Source organism: Homalodisca vitripennis, chromosome X (genome assembly GCF_021130785.1).
Source record: "Homalodisca vitripennis isolate AUS2020 chromosome X, UT_GWSS_2.1, whole genome shotgun sequence".
Lineage (NCBI taxonomy): Eukaryota > Metazoa > Arthropoda > Insecta > Hemiptera > Cicadellidae > Homalodisca > Homalodisca vitripennis.
In genome coordinates, this window is record NC_060215.1 from 68,589,781 (window position 1) to 68,607,313 (window position 17,533).

General features: G+C 33.8%; 1 protein-coding gene across 1 annotated transcript in view; it reads right to left on the reverse strand.

Annotated features, from left to right (window-relative positions):
• Positions 1–9,551, reverse strand: part of LOC124369140 (extracellular serine/threonine protein kinase four-jointed) — a 33,915-nt gene extending 24,364 nt beyond the window's left edge. Inside the window, exon 1 of the mRNA XM_046826917.1 lies at positions 9,085–9,551. The gene's annotated coding sequence lies outside the window, so the exon portion shown is untranslated. The remainder of the gene's footprint in view (positions 1–9,084) is intronic.
• Between the last annotated feature and the right edge of the window lie 7,982 nt (positions 9,552–17,533).

The window sequence follows — 17,533 nt, forward strand, 5'->3', positions numbered from 1 at the left end:
GGAACTGATGGTAGCAGGGATAACTGCATTGCTCTTGTTCAGGGCACCAGACATTGCTTGCGCCACCACTGAACAGAAGCTACACTATTACAATATTCTATTATTATTTAACTTTACCATACTTCCATTTTATGTGGTTCTCTGTATTACTTGTCCATCAGCTTGTTGCTATAACAAATCTGAATCTCACCTTAGATTTCTTACAATTTTTAAGGAGGAACTGACGTTACCCACTTATTCGTGGGTACCAACAATCGGTATACAGTACAGCCCATACCAACTTAATCGGCTATACAATATGTATAAAATATGAAGAGTGAAAAGTGATAATATAGCAATACATCAAATTATATTATTGAATTTTATAAAAAGTTTTGAATACTGGATTAAATAAATGTTCCCCAGAGCGAACTTCGACGATGCGCCGCATTGTTAATCACCACTCTAAGAGATGGGATTTGATGCAGCGAATAATGTCATGGGAAAATCCAAAAGCCGAAAGCTTTCTTGAAAAGAGGTGATGAGGGAGCTTGTCAAACTCCTGTAGGAATTTATGGTAGATAGTATCAACCTGAACTCGTCGCTCAATCACAGGATCAGCTGTAAAAAACAGGATTACTGGTAAAAAACAGGTTTGTGGCAGTTGAGCGACTTATGAAGTCCTAATGGAGTGGAGAGATAATATTGCAAACTCTCTTATAACTGCAAACTCTTCCAATATTTTTGGTACGACACCAACAACAGAAATAAGTATAAAAGTAAAGAAAGTTAAAGTGTCTTATACAGGTTCGCAGTGACTACCGCACCGTTTTCTAGATTGAGGGAAACTACTCTATCATTAACTCCATAAACTGTCCTGTCCTGGTTTTTAGAGTCTTGACTGAGCAGCGTCAACTGTAGTGGGGGGAGGGGAATGTCAACGTTTTGAATGTTTTACGAACTCTGACGTTCACCACGTTAGGTTTCTGCGTGATTGGTCTTCATAAGTATGATCAGCCTATGAATGAAGTGTAGTATTCTTCAAACTTTGAGCATAGCATAATATGAACAATTCTACCATCAATATTGACAGGTGGATCAGAGAACAAATTCTTCAGACTCTTCTTTTCTCAAGTCAGACTGCTTAAATTTACTATGAGCAGAAAGCCACCGTTTAAGCTAAGTGATCCAGTAGACTGACAACCAGTTGGATATCTGAAATATTTCTTCCTTTTTCCAGCTATATTATCTCTAATATTATACAAGTTAGTATTACGCCTCAGCAGCAGTACTGGTCATATAAGGGAAGAGAATAATGTGAACCCAGTTAAAAAGGTTGAAATTTGGAAGTATAAACCGCAGTAGTATTGCAAATAAGTAGAATTATTCATACACATGACATAAAGGATGCAGATATCAAGATCAGGACAACCCTTGATTTCCTCAACTAATTTCCAACTCCGCCAGGACAGAAATTGTCATAGTGATTAGGAATAAGATATATATTTTGACCTCGATGGACCTCTTACAGGGTACGTATCGTAAAAGTCTTCCAGTGTTTCTACGTTATCCTAGAAGCCCATTGTCTAGAACCTACATTCTCTGTCCTGTTTCTTCTCGATTATCATCTACATATTCTCTTTTGTAAAATACGTTTTCCTTAACAAAAGAGAACGTAAAGCATGGTTTGAAAAGTGTGTAAAGCATTAAGATCTCTGAAGCATATCGTCTGAAGAAAACAATACGTCCATACCTCCAAGAACGTGAACCAACTCAAAAGAATATCAGGCAAAATGTTCAGAAATACAATGAAGCAAAAACCCCTAGTAGTGCAGTTAGTATCATCTTAAATTTCTGTCAACTGTATGAACAATGAACTTGTGTGTGACGAAGGGACTATCACATGATCTTATGACAGCCATATTTCGGACAAATACAAAATGCTGGGCCTAGTACCCGCAAACAACGAAACGGGGCGATGGATTTTTCCCGTATACACCGCATAGTCTGATATAAAGTTGTATTTAGTACAGAATAATAAATAAAACTGTAGTGTTTTTGGGCTTCCCCGGTGAATTAAATTTCTCATATTTATAAGGTAGATAGATCACATAATATTAATATTAATATATAATAGATCACAAACATATTAACTTTATATTGAAAGGCCAACAAAACATCTCCCAACTATTCATTGTTTAAAGTCATAAAAATATAATTAATAAAAATAATTCAGATATGGTTATGTGAAATGAATAACAGTAAACAAATAGGTATTACTGTTTTTCGTTAGACAATTCCTTGAATCTGTTAGCTTTATTACCCCTGTTTTCTTTGATACAACTAAACTTTAAAAAGCCCTAAAATTTGAAACGAAGAGACACTGTTTATTTCATTGTACTTGCAATTAATTAAAGAATAATTACCTAAATAAGTGAAATGTAATATACATGAAGCCTTTTACAACAATATACCAGTACAAAAACTAATACAATACCACTGTTTTAGGATTAACAATAAAAAAACTAATGATGATAACAAATCATGCTATGTCATACATAATTATATTAAGTAAAGATTACAATCACTTTCGTAGCCTATATTGAGAAGATAAAATACTACTTTTTTAGATCTTTAAATCATTCATTTTATTATGAATACATATTAATTTACTTTTTAATTACTATACACATTTTATTATTTTTATTAACTGTGAAATAACTTCCGTTTATACTTGTTTATAAACAAATAAAAACACAAAAGTACAAATTTATTAATATTCAGAAAATTGATTTGTAATGTTCATGGGCCCATTTATTTTGCAAAACTAAAATAAAACTCCTGGAATAAATTAACGACTAAGCTATCATAGGTAAAAGTCATATACAATTTAGAAAAACTCTTTTATGTGTTTTTGTGAGAGTATTAAAAAAGGTTTTTAATCCCAGTAACCTACAACTTTAAAATTCATAAAACGTTTTGTAGCTTTGAAATTGCTCCATATTGTTTACATTGGATTTAAAATACAAATATATACTATAAATTCCTAATTGTGTAGAAGTAGTATTTTACTGTTAAAAATAAAGTGATCTTTCCATCAATAGTGATTAAAATTTATAAAGAGAGGGAAATAGTCAAAAGTTAAATACGAAATGTCTTAATAAATCTTGGGATAATACAGAGTTTTCTCATTAACATGTAAATGTAGCAATTGTTTAAGTTGACAATAAAGTTAATTGCTATTGATAATAAATTATGATGGAATCTACATTACTTTTAAATACGAACAGTTATTTTTATTTTTTGGACGTAAAATCAATTAGCATGTGATTCTTCGATTACCATTACAACTCATGAATGTATTTTGAAATTATAAGGAAACTTTTACCTCATAAAATACAACGTATTGGTTATTTTAATGCTCCGGGTTATGACTGAAATCCACTTTTTTTATTCCAGGACCAGAATAAGTTCTGGCTTTAATATTAATGAGTTATTGAACATATCACAGCCCCGTCTTGATAAGGATGCTCTATATACATCATCCTTACGAACTACGATCAAGTTGTTGCACTGGTCTGGAATGTCAGGGGTCATCCTCGGGTTGAAACGTCTGAATTCCTCCATCTAGAAGACAGCGATAGTCACGTTGCCTCGAACAAGAGAACTCAAACTCACTCAAGTTCAGACCAATGTCTATTAAATATATCATATCAAAAGTACGAATATTTAATAAGGTTGAATGCAGTTATTTGTAAGAGAATTTACAATTTTACACCAGCTCCCACACCACTTATTATTGAGGAAGCTTCCGGACTTTGTACGTTTATCTGACATTATTTGGCAGATTAAATCGTACCTTTTATACATGCTCATTCTAAACACAAGACATATTCTAAGAATGTCCGAGTTCGATTTGACGGTAAATAGTATTCTGAGAGTTTCGATACTGAGCCAGGAATGTCTCGAGCTCCAATTTAGGGGTTTCTTTTTGCTAATAAAACATTTTTTCCATGCTGAAGTCTGACCTGCAGGTTTATGCTTATAGGTTTAATGTTAGTGTATCTCTTTTTGTCTTCTAAGTTGCAATCTACTTGGCTCTACACTCAGCAATTGTTTCTGCTGAATATTGAGTCCAAATTAACCTGTGTCACTAAAAAACAGAATGTTGTGGTTATTTTTACTCGTGAAACTAATTTTACATTCTTTTTAATGGGAATGGGAGCTAAAAAAGCAAATTGCGTAAGATCGCATACATTTCAATAAAATCATCTATTAAATACGTACACAGTATTGTTTTGAAAGCTAAGAAAGACATAGATCTTGTTATGAAAATTCTTCAGTACCAAGGATACGTGCTACAAAGACACCGTGAGACACCACCTATATATAAAATTATGGCTGATGTCACAAAAAATGAAGCAATCGAGGTTGTGCAGAGGAAACTGACGGATTAAAAGATTCTAGTGCTGTGCGATGACATTGCACAAAAGAGGCTTGAACATTTTGCTCTTTCAACCCGTTGCGTCGCGTCATACTTGTATTTCCCAACGAGTATGTAAATCTCACGATACATCAATATAAAATATAAAGTTCAAGAGTTTCAGTTTAAACCTATTTCATGAGAGATATGTCCCCTTTTTTGAGTATGTGACGTAGTAAATTAGTTGTATTGATGTCGCAAACACTTGTAATAAATTTGTCTTTTTGATAATGGCTGTAGAAACTTTTTGTGACTGTAACAATAACTTATGATTGTGATCTTGTGCACGCACTCAGGATAATAGGACGGCACGAGGATAAATGAGGTAAAACGAGTGTTTAACGAAGAAATTTAATTTATGTTTCAGTAACAATATTAATATAGAATTTAATTTATAATATGGTAACAATGAAGTAAGGTATTATAAATGCCTTGGCAACCAATAAAGGTGATGAAATCCTGTTAGATTGTTTGATGATCATAAATGAAATAATAGTTTATAAAAGTTACAAATTAGAAACTTTTTCAAAATTATTCGCTTCATATTCTGAATTCAAATATAAACTGAACCAAAAATACGCCAAAGCTACAAATACTGTATATTTTTAAGCATATCCAGACATTTCACTATAAAAATCAAATAATTTAAACATAAAATGGTTAATGCCCTCAAAAATCTTTAACCTTTTCTTTAAGATTTTCATCATCTACGTAATTTACTACATTGATTTACATTGTTCTGAAAGATTCTGTTTGATTTGTTTATTTTCGGTGAAACTTGTCCAGGTGAATTTATTTATTTGGACACCTCCAAAAAAGGAAAGAGCGGCTCGGCGGGTGCAGGAAGTTCTACAGGCTTAGAACTGTATGTACTTGATTCTGAGGCGTCCACAAGAAGAGCAACTACCTATTATAAATTAGTGTATAGTATGATTATGATCTTGTTACAAGAGTTTTTCTTTTTTTCAGTTTGGGGTTTGTGGGAACATAACTTTGACTAAAAACACGAGAAATGTCCTTTAAACATGGAAGCTCGGGGTTTTGAAAATCCTCCTGGATCTCCCCAGAATTTCGAAAAGGCATGAGGAGCCTCCCTCAGAACGTGGTCTCTGGATTCACCACTGTGTGTACAAATGTGTATGAAAATCCTCCTGGATCTCCCCAGAATTTCGAAAAGGCATGAGGAGCCTCCCTCAGAACGTGGTCTCTGGATTCACCACTGTGTGTACAAATGTGTATGAAAATCCTCCAGGATATCCCCAGAATTTCGAAAAGGCATGAGGAGCCTCCCTCAGAACGTGGTCTCTGGATTCACCACTGTGTGTACAAATGTGTATGAAAATCCTCCAGGATATCCCCAGAATTTCGAAAAGGCATGAGGAGCCTCCCTCAGAACGTGGTCTCTGGATTCACCACTGTGTGTACAAATGTGTATGAAAATCCTCCTGGATCTCCCCAGAATTTCGAAAAGGCATGAGGAGCCTCCCTCAGAACGTGGTCTCTGGATTCACCACTGTGTGTACAAATGTGTATGAAAATCCTCCAGGATATCCCCAGAATTTCGAAAAGGCATGAGGAGCCTCCCTCAGAACGTGGTCTCTGGATTCACCACTGTGTGTACAAATGTGTATGAAAATCCTCCAGGATATCCCCAGAATTTCGAAAAGGCATGAGGAGCCTCCCTCAGAACGTGGTCTCTGGATTCACCACTGTGTGTACAAATGTGTATGAAAATCCTCCAGGATATCCCCAGAATTTCGAAAAGGCATGAGGAGCCTCCCTCAGAACGTGGTCTCTGGATTCACCACTGTGTGTACAAATGTGTATGAAAATCCTCCAGGATATCCCCAGAATTTCGAAAAGGCATGAGGAGCCTCCCTCAGAACGTGGTCTCTGGATTCACCACTGTGTGTACAAATGTGTATGAAAATCCTCCAGGATCTCCCCAGAATTTCGAAAAGGCATGAGGAGCCTCCCTCAGAACGTGGTCTCTGGATTCACCACTGTGTGTACAAATGTGTATGAAAATCCTCCAGGATCTCCCCAGAATTTCGAAAAGGCATGAGGAGCCTCCCTCAGAACGTGGTCTCTGGATTCACCACTGTGTGTACAAATGTGTATGAAAATCCTCCAGGATCTCCCCAGAATTTCGAAAAGGCATGAGGAGCCTCCCTCAGAACGTGGTCTCTGGATTCACCACTGTGTGTACAAATGTGTATATGTCCAAATATTCGTTTCGACTTAAATCCAAATTTAGGAAATCTGCTTCCGAAAAATAATCACAAGAAATTAAACCCTATAAAGTTACTAAAAAGTTACTATATACTAAAGTTATACTATATTTATATATCTAAGTTTTTAAATCTTAGACAATGCGTGAACCGTGCAAACTGCAGTAACATCTTTGACTGAGTTGAAAATCATTCATAAACTTGTGTATATTGTTTATTTGACAGTAGTCAACAGGTAAGTGTAAGTTGTTTTACTCTATAAAGTAACTAAGGATGTAGAGCACTAACAATGATTAGCTCCTCGCAAACACAGCAGTTATAATACATAATATATATTTTATAATTTACAAGGAAAATACAAATCGACTTGGTTGGTTAGTCAAAGTATTTATTAGTGTTATGTTTAGTGTTTATTAGTGTACGATATATTAACTTGTATCAAAATTGGTTTAGTAATTAATTTATTAATATAAATGACTTGACTATGAACGATTAAGATTAAACTCAATGAACTCATTGACCATAACTTATACTAGAGGATTATATGAACAGATCTTATTTTGGGTTATTGGCTTAGAAATATTCTTGTATACTAATTAAAATGTGGTATGTCATAGTTTACCTTACTTAAGGTGGTATAGTCGATGTTGAGTTCAGGAAATATTTGACGTTAAATTCACAGCTATTTAACTTAACTTTTCTGAAATCTTTTGGTAATTCCACGTGAAAATAGGCATTTAGAGTAGGCAGTTAAGGCAAAATTTGTAATCATGCATAAATAAAAACTGCTGAGATAAAAATGTTAAACCTTTACACTATGTACCAGTTATAACATCATAGAGCGACAAGTTTTTATTAAGTTTTAATTAACTTAAGGAAATTCATTCTACTAATTAAACATAATTTAAGATAATTAAATGCTTTAAAATGATTTCCTTATCAAAATTAAATTCCAATGCCAAAATTTATTGCACTACCTTAACAAGGCTTTATATTCAACATTACATGATCTCTGATAAACTGTTAACACAGAAGTTTACCACAGTAAACTGTTGTTGATACGATTTCAGTACATACACATTAAACCGCACTATAATGATTAGAAGTATTTTGTTAGCTTCACCCCTCACCAACAATATTTCAGGTTGCTAACTTCGGTAAAAGACTTAATATATGCAGTAATATTTAGATACCAAAGACAAACGTTTTTGATGTATGCAAATAGTTGATGTATACACCTGGTACCTAAGCTTAAGTGATTTTCAACAGATTTTCCGGGTTACATGGATAGTAACGGATTTCAAATGTAGTAACTACGAAATTCCATTTCATGTGTAACCTTCAATGTCAGATGTATACACTTTTATTCTCCTGATAGCTAATAATTACGGTAGGCCTATATAATCGCTTACGGGTTTATTTGCCTTTCTTTCTGCTTATTTAAATAGGAGTACTAGTTTATTCTATTTAGCAAAATAAACATCAGTTACATTTGGAATCAAGACAGAACTGTACACAAAATATTACCTCTTCCACTAGATAAGCAAATGTTTGTTACTCACATTTTTGCGGAGGAAGTGTTTATGTGTATAAATCATTATTTAAAGTTATTACAAAACGGAAAAGTTAAATAGACCATTACAAACTACATTGCAAGCGAGGTTCGTAGTACAGGTTTCCTCAAAGTAGTACACATAGAGAATCATAAATTTTAGTTGAATGTCACATTACAATGGAATTTAAATTAGTGAATGTTGCAGGTTTATTCATTTTTCATTTTTTTCTCACAGTTACCCCAGACGTGGGAAACGGCCCGACTCATATTATAACAATACTGTTATCCTAATCGTGAGGAGAATCTATAAGGTGTGTTTTTATAATTAATGTAATTACTCTTGTGTTGTTTATTATAAAGTTTATTATATGAGTGACTAATTTACAAATTGGATTTGAATGTAATATTTATTGTTCATGAATATATCTTAGCCAATCGATATTCTGGTCAGACAAAGATATGTATTACAAGGTGAACTCAACAAATTAAGGTTTGTACTCAATCATTATTTTAATAAAAAATTTAGAATTTCCAAAAAACTGATGGTAAGTTTTACTTACTGCATAAATGTAGCATTTCTTTTAAACTACTGATCATTGAAAGGAATGGATGCATTGCATAGAAATATAACATACATACGTGTTTAATAAGTTATGAATTATATTTATTTCTCTTTTCAACCATAATTAATTTTGTCAATGTCCCTGATATTTAACTATTCAAGCAGCAGATGGAAAAATACAAATGTGAATTGCTCCTAACTGTTTAAAACTATTCTAAAATAGCAAAAAAAGATTCTAAAGTTTTAGGCTACTAAAGGTATTTTATATACCTACCACTGACAGATGTATGGTAATGGCCACAATATGAATCAGTTTAGTAGATCGCGCGCACTGAAGGACACGGACCGCTAAGTACGCACAGCCGGCATGAACTGACGGATGACGGGCGGCGAGGCAGACAGACACGGATGGGGATGAGGACAGGGACAGTCGGACAGTCCCCACTCCGACTCCAGTACTGGCTCCGGTTGTGAGACTGGCACTGGTACTGGCAGTGGCACATAACACTGTGGAAGGAAGTGCGTAAGAAATATGAATGATGGCGGAGAGGAGCGAGGAGCGGTGAGTGACCAGCGGCGCGGGACGGTGCGACGCGCAGTAGTCCGGTCCGGCCGCGGCCCTGTCCGGTACCGCACGGTCGCCACCGCACACCGCGCACCGCACACCGCATACCACGTGTCGACCACCTCTTAATCACCCGCCGATCCTATTTAATTACTTGGTGCAATGTTCTGCCCACCAAATTAGCGATAACTGTTTTCGGTGAATTGTGCCATAATCGTTCCTCCTCGATTCTTGACGCAAACTATTTGCTAGGTAGTGGGAACCGCCCGGCTATGGAGGGGGACAGGCTCAGGAATTGTTGGAATGAAATGACGAGCGAGCGCATTTCTCAATGACTCCGACTCCCGTGGAAGGATGTGCGCCGAAAGAAATATGTACTTCGGAGGAGTTCTAGGGAGTTCGGTGTGACGGACCACCCACTGTGATTCACCGACCTAGCAGAAAGAAGGTGCACTCTCCTTCATCATGAGAGTAGTTGTTATCAGATCTGCGCACTTGCTAAAAGGTGTAAATTATGTCATGTGACCATTATGTTTTTAAAATTTATTTTTAAGTGAAGATAATATATTTATTGTATTTTTTCGAATTTTAAAACACAATTTATTTCGTAACACAATTGTGTAACATTATTGATGTTTTTAATATATGGTTTGTTTAGATATTCACGTCTTTAAAGAAAACAAAATATGGTTGTATCTGGTATGGTATGTGCGAATACGAATGTCCTCTTTCATCCGTTACAATATTTTCCATTATTAAAACGAATATAAAACTATATTTTAGCTCATTAGGCCTAATGATTTCGTAAAACAGCCAATACTGTTGGGTGGATTGCTCTGAAGGGTTACAAACCTAGTTTAAATAGTTCTGCAGAAGTCAAATTCTTAGCTTTGAAAGTTTAACTTTGTCTAAAGCTGAACAATATTTGTTTTAAAAACGAAAATTCGTGTACTATCTATATAGTTCAACATATGTTTTACATTAAATAGTAGTATTTAAGTAGCTAGATTTATATTTAGCAGAGTAGTACTATATATAAGGCAAATAAAAAGTATGAACACATATAACTTTTTAACGACCGCATCTGCTAACACCAAACATACGTAGGGTACAAAACTGCACTTTCCGGTTACTATCACAAAATTGGCCCGGCCCACAAAATACAACATTTTGGTCCCAACTAAAAAATGTTTAATTTTAAACTCCCGCCAAATTACACATTGTTTAAAGATCACTATGGAAGAAAACTAGCAGTGAAACTTAGAGGTCGCTACTTCAAGCCAGTAAAAATTGGTGACGGATTTAAATTCAAAATATTCTCATGCTTAAAATTGCTAAAAATAAGAAGTTATAAACAAAGTTATGACATTTTAACTCGTTTCAATGTGTTTCAGTAAAAAATTAAATAAACAGGTTTTACAAATGGAAATAGAGGTTTGTAAAATAAAAATAAAGTCGGTTTACTATCTCAGTGTTTTCATAACAGGTGCTGAAACCACTACCCGTTAACGCTCTGGCAATGTGGTAACCTGATGCAAAAAATCTTGAAGTGGCTAGTTGGATAAATTCCAAAATTCTGTTTCTTAATACGTTTATGCACTGTGGTTTTGATTTATAAACATTGTGTTTAATGTGTCCCCAGAAAATGTAATATATTGGTGACAGATCTGGTAAACCTGTAGGTCAGTCGATACCTATCTAGCGATTGGGAAAGATGTTACTAGATTGCGGACATCCCAACCGTAGTGTGGAGGTGATCCATCTAGATCTTACAACATTTCCAGGTATATTGTGGGAGTAAGGTTTCCTTCATCAAAAACTGTCCACAAATTAACCTCACAAAATGACAATACCGAGCCAAACGTTTAATTTGGGCCCATCCAGTGATGGTTAACATCAGACCAATACCGACAGAAGTGCCGGTTTACATTCTGTTTAGCATAATGACGCTTCGTCTGTGTACAAAAAATATTTTAAATGTTACAGTATTGTTATCGATAGTGTTTATCATTAACTCGTAAAATTGTGGACTTAGCGATCGAAGTCGTCCTTGGAAATTTCATGAACTACGATTTAAGATTTTATAAAGTTTAAATCTTGCCATAGCGAAAAGCGTTACATACGCAGTTTTTATGTATACAGATTGGTAACGTTTTAGTTATTCGGGAAATGTTTCAAGTTTGTGAAACAGAACGAGTTTAGATATTGGCAATTTCTACATTGCAAAACATCCGTTGACATTTCATAGCCAATAGCTTACATTTTATTTTTCGGGTCTGGGAAGTTCCTTGACTCTGCCTGTCTCTTCAAAACGTTTTGCACTCCTTATTTTGAAATAGGGTTGCGATTACGAAAAATGCCATTGATTAAGTTTTTAATCTAATCATAAGATCTAATCTAATCTCTATAACCATGTATCATAAAAATTGTTACACGTTCATGGTCATTGAGCTCTATAATGTACTAATAGATAACTAAATGAATAACCACTTCTTAACTTAGTGAACATCATCAACAAACTAATACACATTTCCTTGAATCAAACAATAGCTTTATAAGACTGGGGACCCTCGTTTGTCGAGGCAGATCAAAGTTTGCTAGGAATGTTATTGTGAGTTTTGGTCAAACAATAAATACTGATATTCAGTACTTTTCCCATTAAAATGTTTAAAGTTTCTACCAGCCGCTATTTTATACTGGCTTAATACATCTAAGTTTCACTGTTAATTTTCTTTCATAAAGACCTTTAAAACTATATGTAACTTGACAGGGGTTTACATTCAAAAATTTGTATTTGGGTCCAACATTTGGTATTTTGGATGAAGGGGCAATGTGTGATGGTAATAGAAAAGTGCAGTTTTGTCCCCTACTTATGTATACAGAATTTGGTTTTTCTAGATGAGGTCGAAATTTAATATGGGGAATCCTTACTTTTCCTTCACTCTGTACTGTTATGTTTTATTATTCGAACCCGTGGTGTATTTGGACCTATACGAACGGATTACTACTTGTAAAATGAAACCACTCAGTTTGCCCCAACATTTTATATTTTGCTAAAAATATGTTTATACTCATAGTGAGTGCCAAAACTAAGAAAAATACACAATTTTAGAAGTTTACCTCAAATATTTTCTGAAATACATCTAAAATGCTGGCAGAGGTGTCATGTTGCTACATTTTTAATTTCTTTCTTTTTAATGCAAATATTCATTACCAGGGGAAACGGTTCATTAAGTACTCCATGGGTGTACTCAGAATTATTTTTTTGGTTTTCTTTACTTTACTTTTTTATGGTAATTCGATATTCCGTTGCATCGGTTTTTAGTGTGTGTTGAATAACGTTTAAAAAATACTTACTTTTAAAAAATAGGAGTCATGAGTCATTTGCAATGATTCTGACTGCCGTCTTTTGAAGCCGAAAGGCTCTTTTAAATTTGTATTTTGCGCATCCACCCCACAATCTTATTTCATAAGAAAAGTGTGGGTATACTAGCCCATAATAGGCCATTTTAATAATTTTTCAGGACAATATTTTGCTAGGTTCGAGCAAAGATGCCATTGGAGATTCATGACTGCATGAGTAATTTACCTGAAGAAAAGATCAGATTGGAGAAAAAAACCTTACAATAAACAATCAGTTTTCTGTAAGGTTTTTCGTTTTCAAAACTTTATTAATTTTAACTTGCGGCAGAAAGAAAATGAAAATTTTACCAGTGGTCATAGTGAACGATTCTCTTATAGAGGAAGTCGATTCTACTACATTCCTATGAATGCACCTCGGTAGAGGGCTGACTTGGAGTGATCACACATGCATGCTATATTCCAAAGTTGCCAATGGTATCTTTGCTCTACGGAACCTAGCAAAATATTGTACTGAAAAAATTATAAAAATGGCCTATTATGGGCTAGTATACCCACACTTTTCTTATGAAATAAGATTGTGGGGTGGATGCGCAAAATACAAATTTAAAAGAGCCTTTCGGCTACAAAAGAAGGCAGTCAGAATCATTGCAAATTTAAAATTTAGAGATTCGTGTAGAGATGCCTTCAGGAGTTTGGGATTACTGACTTTGCCCTGCCTCTATATTCGGGAGGTGGCCTTGTATTGTAGGTACAAATGTGATTTGACACGGGGTAGTGACGTCCACGGATATAATACGAGGGGAAGGGACAACCTGAGAGTTCAGTCTCACAGAACGATGGTTTATGAACAACTTCCATCTCAAGTTGGTGTTAAAGTGATCAACAGACTCCCGGAGTGCGTTAAAGAATTGGCAACAAAGAAACGTTTCAAAGCTTGATCAAGAGATCTTTTAGTGTCGAATTCGTTTTATTCCCTTGATGAGTTCATGGCAAATCCCTAGGAACGATAAAACTATTTTGTTAACTCTGTTGCCAAAATGAATAACATTTTTGTGTTGATAATTGTAAAAAAATGTTTTAATTAGTGTAACATTGGTCAAAATCTATGTTTTAAACTTCAACTTAATAATAATTATTAGAATAAGTTAATTATAGAATAATAAGTTAGACGCATGCAATAAAATTGTAAAACATTGTCTACTGCAATAAAGAAAATTTGAATTTGAAAAATGTTGACAGGGTTTAGAGACCAGAATAGAAAAGAATTAATTAAATTTAATACAATATCAATTAGTAGGTAATGTGAGCTTTGTGCTAGGAGTATGGGCTTAGGATGTGATTGATCGTGGGAAATCATAGCAGATATTTATTTTTTTTTAAATTATGGTTGCCTGTAAAGTCGGTTTTTACGGGCGAAGATTTTACGTGACAACGTCTTTTTCTCGGTAGAATATTTATTGATATGAATATTATTAAATTGCACAATAGGAACAAGGAATTGAATGAAAATAAGAATTGCACAAATTTTAAATATAGAAATATATTTTGTTTACTAAAACATTGTACATAATTTGAAATTAATTAAAATTTGTTATTGTAAATGGTAAAGTTGAATAAAACATTTACTAAAATTGGAATTTGAAATTCTTGCTAAACACAGTTAAATTCTAACTCCGCGCGTGGTGATTGGTCGGTTTAGTTCGTTTGTTTGGTCGCACTGTTATGACAGGTTAGAGGTTATAATTTGTTATTTTAAATGTTTGACTAGCAATACGCGCTGTTTCTTCTCAATCGACTGAATTACGATTGATTGCAGAGTGATTTAAACTAATAATTTACTTAACACTATCAACATTTGTCAATAGTATAACATAACCTATAAACTCAGTTTCTCAACTTTTGTGTCAATCTAACAATTAATCAATCAATCATAGTTTACGATAATGAAATATCAGTGTACAATTATTTACCTTTATTGTTGTAGTTGTTGTAAATGACGAATCTAAGCACTCCACATTTTCACGAATAAACATAGTTATCTGCTTTATCCCGTGCGGCGGACCCACAGTTATCTGCTTTATCCCGTGCGGATCCCGTGCGGCGGACCCACTGGACGGGCATCGTAACGTTACCGGGCGTTACACTTTTTCATGAGTGACTCCGAGCCGCAACCTAATTTAAGACGTTGTCACGTCAAAATCAATACCGTAACTAAAAGATTGTGTCTTTACATTTTGTTGAGAAAGTCACTAGTGTTTCATGAAAACCCAACATTCATTATAAGTTTTAATCCAGCGATAAAAATAAAAGTTTATATACACTTAAAATGGATATTATACTGTATGTTGGAAATGTTTTAATTAATGTCCGTTCTTAAATATGTGTTATGGAATCTTGCTTGAAGTCGCGGCATATGCCCATAATAATATTGCGTGCTATTGAAAATGTATCTATACAAAACTTTCCCTCAGTCCGTTTTCACAAGACGGAGCATCTTCTCACAACGTCATACAAATATAGCAGTAATTCCACGAAATGTTCCCTCAAAAATCAGTAGGGGGAAGTGGAACTGTAGATTAACCCCAAATATCATCTGCATTACGATCATGTAACATTTCATTTTAGAGAAATTTGAAAAATAATGAAAAAACTTTATGATTTAGGAGAACTGAAATAACGAATTATACAAGAAACGAGTCTAATTCCTGAAGAAGCATTTACATAACGCAGTGTCACCTTTCTATAAAGGGATTGCAAACTGACTAAATATGGAAAATCTGTCGAACTCTTATTTAATTTGGATGGTGGATTGCTAATATTTCATTTAAACGGTATTTAAGTTATAGTTCAAATCTTTATGAAGCTACTTTTGTACTATAATTTATTGGTATTTAACTAAACTCTATTTAAGACAATTAATTTTCCAGTTCTCCAATACAATGCCTTGAATTGGAGAAGTACAATCCTTCATAACAGGTTTATACAGCGATTCAGAATAAGTAAGTACTTAAAATGCCACTGTTCTGAAACTTTGACCTGTCATCATTATACATAGAACGATCCTTTTTAAATTAAATTTGTTACTTCTCACACTTCTGGTGCCATTCAACACCAGCTTTCATAAAAACTTTTTACGGCATTCCCTCATTTTCCATACTTTCTATTTTGAACGAGATTTTTTATTTTTTTTTTTAATCTTTTGATTGTCATATTAAATGTTAAAACCATTAAATTTTGAGCTAGGAAAGAGACCATAGAGACTATTTGTTACTGGTGTAAGCCAAGTAACAAATTTAATAATAATGTCTAATAACAAAATTATTTTTTTAACTAACCAGACTTTGATCTTTTGGATTACTGTAAATCTTAGAGCTAAATTCATATTTTATTTCTTACATTATTATGTTATGAGGTAACATGAATAGTATCATTTTAAATATTTCAATACAATCTAGAAAAGGTGAAAGACATCTAGAAAGGTATTTAGAAAGGGTTAAGTGTTAGAGAGGGCTTCTTAGCCCTAACTTCGCCTGGTAAAATAAGACATTCTTTACTTTTTTTTACTTTTAGAAACGTGAAGTTAGTAAAATAATATTATATATTATATATAATTAAAATAGTTATATAAAGAAGTGTTTAAAAGTTTCCACTCAAATGTTTACGGGCAAAAATGACCTTGTAACTCAGATTGAACTAACTCCGAGTTTCCATAATTATTTAATGATTTTTAAACGGCATTTGAAATGTTGGCTAAAATAATTTGCGTTATAGATTTAGAAATATTTTGTTAAATAATTTTTATTGACATAAACATATATTTACCCATTCAATAATTTTAAACCCAACACTGTATAATTGGTTTTTACATTCGTATACAAAAACATAAATAACACTTTAATAACAAAGACTAAATTGAACTAAAACGTTTTTTATTTAGTTTCATAATACACTTTTATTCGATAAATAAAATTGAAGAGCAATACGAAAATGAAATTACAAAAATCTATGGGACTTCCAAAAATAATCTGTCAATGATTTACGCTAACAGGCAAGACAAATTTCGCCGAGCCTTTTTATTGTAAAGAAGAAAGTAGGTAATAAAGTCTTTATGACCTACTACGCCCACGCGCCACGCGCCGCGCGCGGCCTTTACGCGCGTGACGTAATGTTTCTAAGCTGATGGGGAAGCATAGTTTCTCTTTTGGTACTGACGTACAATCGGGTTAAAATTTGGATGATATTAATCAATGGAATTTTCTCATAATTATTTTCACGTTAATAAAGATGACGCAATAATAATAAAAGAATAAAAATCATTAATGTAAACACGCGCGATTGTGAATACGTGAAGTGCAAACTATAAAACTGCTACAATCTTGAACAGTTTTTTGGCATATTTTCACATTTCAAGATTTTAACGTATTGTTGGTGCTGACTATAGATATAACTAGGCCCTGTTCCAGTTTCTTATGTTTCGTATTTTAGTTATTTTTTCAGTTTTAATTGAACCATGTAATCTAAGTTCCGTGATGAATAAGAGGACAACTATTCGCCAAAATTTAATGACAAGTATTAGTTTGAAAACATAATTCTTTACACAGATACTGTTATCAAACTGAAAATGTTCTATAGTGTACTAAGCATAATCAATACAAATCGGGTATGAATAGAGTGACTGTGTTCGATTTAATAAACTCTTGCAATGTGTTATTTACACATACATTAATTGGAAAACGTATGTTGGTAAACAATAGTGCATGCCTGCACCTCGTCTCTTGATTTATTTGAATTTACC